This window comes from Nelumbo lutea, chromosome 7 (assembly GCF_056320005.1).
Source record: "Nelumbo lutea isolate HS-2025 chromosome 7, American lotus-T2T, whole genome shotgun sequence".
Lineage (NCBI taxonomy): Eukaryota > Viridiplantae > Streptophyta > Magnoliopsida > Proteales > Nelumbonaceae > Nelumbo > Nelumbo lutea.
In genome coordinates this window covers 1-3,892 of record NC_142690.1, presented here as the reverse complement: position 1 = coordinate 3,892, position 3,892 = coordinate 1, and positions in this window count along the sequence as shown.

Sequence of the window (3,892 nt, the reverse complement as noted above, 5' to 3'; positions counted from 1 at the left end):
CATGGTCACAGTGAGGGGGAATGCAAAATGAAACTGAATAGAAATTCGAAATCCGAGGGAGGAGTCGCCAAGTCTAAATCCACTTCAGCTCAAAAGCCTATTGAACCTGAACAAGCACCTAGGAAAAAACAAACTGTGAAGCAGGTTTACCAAGAAGTTCGAAGAACCCCCATCAATGGTCCCAAAAATTGATGTGATAGAAAATACAAATACAGAATAGATCCAAACTCAACAATCTGAAATCCCAAAATAGATGATATTACCTATAGAGGGGGTTTGAAAATCCTTTGCTTCCAAAGATGATATTTGTTTGAAGCCTGTTCCGCCAATCCTTTGCAAACTGCATAAGTTAGGTGTAGTAGCAGTATTTGAACCCATGATTGGGGATGATAGACTTTCCCAGATTTCCAGGAGACTCAACATGACTGGTTTTATGGTTAATATCTTTTGTAAAATTGTTCTATTTTGGAATAGCTTTTTCTTTGTACAGATGATTGAGGAGTGTGATCAAATCCTAACTGTGAAAGTCACCACCACTACCAATGAGAGTTTTTTTTTTTTTTTTTTTTTTTGTGGTTTATGCCAAATGTGATCAGTTGGAAAGAATGTCTCTTTGGGACAAAATTTGGAACTTAGCCTCTGGTATTTCTGAACCCTAGTTGTTAGCTGGAGATTTTAACGTGATCACTTGTAGAGAGGAAAAAGTGCGGGGAAGAAATCCTGATGTATCTGTAATGGAGGATTTTGTAGATTTGATAAATGCCACAGGCTTGGTTGATTTGGGTTTCTCTGGGAACAGATTCTCATGGTGCAATAACAGAGAAGGCTTGGACTGTGTTTGGGCTCGTCTAGATCGAGTTCTGGTTAATTCGAGCTTGGTGTAATCCTTCCCTTCGAAGCTTGTGACACATCTTAATCGCACCTATTCAGACCACTGCCCTCTCGTTTTTTCTGTGGAGGAGGAAAGACAAACAGGTACCAAGCCTTTCAGGTTTCAATAGATGTGGCTCTCTCATCACTGTTTTCACACAGTTGTTAGGGATTGTTGGACTGAGGAGATTCACGCCAATCCATTGGTGTGTTTATTTCTCAAACTACATAAATTAAGGAGTAAATTCAAGCAATAGAATTAGGAGGTTTTTGAGAATGTTCATCAGGTGGTCAAGGAGGCAGAAGACAGGGTTGAACGTGTTGAAATGAATCATTTACAAATAAACTTTGCTGCTAGCTTCACGAAGTTAAGAGAGGAGAGGAAGAAACTTCTTGAAGTTCACAAATAGGAGGAAATTTTTTGGAGGCAGAAATCTAGAATTAAATGGTTGAAAGAGGGGGATAGAAACTCAAAATTTTTTCATCTCTCTGTTAAGCTGAATCGAATGCTAAGTAGAATCTGCGAAAATTAAAAATTCTACAGGTGATTGAATTTCTGATCCAGAGGAGTTGAAACAAGGCGTAGTAAGCTATTTTTGTAGTGTTCTTTCAGAGGAAGGGGCTGATGGTGATGAGGATTTGTTGGAAGTCATTCTGTGTGTGGTTAAGTAGGAAGACAATGACTATCTTTTGGCCATTCCTTCTGAGACATAAATTCAACAGGTGGTTCATGTCATGGACAGAGACAGTGCACTAGGGCGGGATGGTTTCACAGGACATTTTTTTTTGTCTCGTGTTGGGATATTGTTGGAGCAGATGTGGTTGAGGCTGTCCAATTCTTCTTTAATGGTGGTCAGCTTCCGGTGAGTTACACTTCCTCCTTTATTTCTGATACCAAAATGCAAGGTTCCTGAAAGTTTCACAGATTTCCGTCCCATCAGCTTAGGTAATTTTTGCTACAAAATTATTGCTAAAGCTTACGATCGACTAAATTGGGACTTTATCTTCAATGTCCTGGGACGATTCAGTTTCAGTGAAGCCTGAATTGAGCTGATTAGAAAAATGGTGGTGAATTGTTGGTTTTTAGTTCTTTGGAATGGAGGAGTCACTAGGTATTTTCAGTTCACCAGAGGCTTGCGGAAAGGGGATCCACTCTTGCCTTATTTGTTTATCATTGTAGAAGAGGTACCCAACAGAAACTTGTCCAAGTTGGGTGAAAAGTATCCTACAAATGTTTATGTGGCCCATAGAGGATGCCCTGCTATCACCCACAGTCTCTATGCGAAGAGATGATTTTTCACTTCAACAAAAGCCTCTCACAGCAAAATCAAAATCATAACATCAACCATAGGCTACTTGCATAGGCCTCTTCCCTTCAGCTACCTTGGTATCCCAATTGGTAAGGGTTGTGTGAAAGCAGAAGTCTTTGATGGGGTTGTGCAGAAAGTGGTAGCAAAAATTTTTGGCTAAAAAGGGAAAGTGATTTCAACTAGAGGTAAGTTGGTCCTAATTATACATGTCTTGAGCAGTATTTCGATATACTTGAGGTCGACAGTTGCAATTCCTCAGAAGATTATCAAGCACCTGGAACAGTTGATGAAAAGCTTCCTATGGTCTTTGGATATAGGTAATCATCACCATTGGATCGCTTAGGGTTTAGGGTTTAGGGTTTTAGGGATTAGGGTATAGGGTTTAGGGTTTAGGGGTTTAGGGGTTAGGGTATAGGGTATAGGGGTTAGGGGTTAGGGTTTTAGGGTTTTAGGTTTAGGGTTTAGGGTGTAAGGGTTTAGGGGTTAGGGGTTAGGGGATAGGGTTTAGGGGTTAGGGGTTTAGGGTTAGGGTTTATGGTTTAGGGATTTGGGTTTTAGGGTTTATGGTTTGGGGTTTGGGGTTAGGGGTTTAGGGGTTAGGGGTTAAGGGTTTGGGGTTTGTGGTTAGGGTTTAGGGTTTAGGATTTAGGGTGTAGGGTTTTAGGGTTTGGGTTTAGGGTTTAGGCTTTAGGGATTTAGTGTTTTAGGGTTTAGGATTTAGGGTTTAGGGTTTGGGTTTATGGTTTAGGGTTTAGGGTTTAGGGTTTAGGGATTAGAGTTAGGGGTTAGGTTTTAGGGGTTTAGGGTTTAGGGTTTTGTGATAAGGGTTTAGGGTTTTAGGGTTTAGGGTTTAGGGTTTAGGGTTTAGGGTTTTAGGGTTTAGGGTTTAGGGTTTAGGGTTTAGGGTTTAGGGTTTTAGGGTTTAGAGTTTAGGGTTTAGGGTTTAGGGTTTTAGGGGTTAGGGTTTTTGTGTTTAGGGTTTAGTGTTTTAGGGTTTAGGGTTTAGGGTTTAGGGTTTAGGGTTTTAGGGGTTAGGGTTTTTGTGTTTAGGGTTTAGGGTTTTTGGGTTTAGGGTTTAGTGTTTTAGGGTTTAGGGTTTTAGGTTTTAGGGTTTAGGGTTTTAGGGTTTAGGGTTTAGGGTTTAGGGATTGGGGTTTAGGGTTTAGGGTTAGGGTTTAGGGTTTAGGATTTAGGGTTTAGGGTTTTGGGTTTTTAGGTGTTTAGGGTTTAGGGTTTAGGGTTTAGGGTTTAGGGTTTTAGGGTTTTAGGGCTTAGGGTTTAAGGTTTAGGGTTTAGGGTTTAGGGTTTTAGCATTTTATGGTTTAGGGTTTAGGGTTTAGGGTTTAGGGTTTTAGGGTTAAGGGTTTAGGGTTTAGGGTTTAGGGTTTAGGGTTTATAGTTTATGGTTTTGGGTTTAGGGTTTAGGGGTTAGAGGTTAGGGGTTAGGGTTTATGGTTTGAGGGTTTAGGGTTTAGGGTTTAGGGTTTAGGGTTTAGGGTTTAGGGTTTAGGGTTTTAGGGTTTAGGGTTAGGGTTTAGGGGTTTAGAGTTTAGGGTTTAGGGTTTTAGGGTTTTAGGGTTGTAGGGTTTAGGGTTTAGGGTTTAGGGTTTAGGGTTTTAGGGTTTAGGGTTTAGGGTTTAGGGTTTAGGGTTTAGGGATTAGGGTTTAGTGTTTAGAGTTTTAGGGTTTTAGGGTTTAGGTTTAGGGTTTAG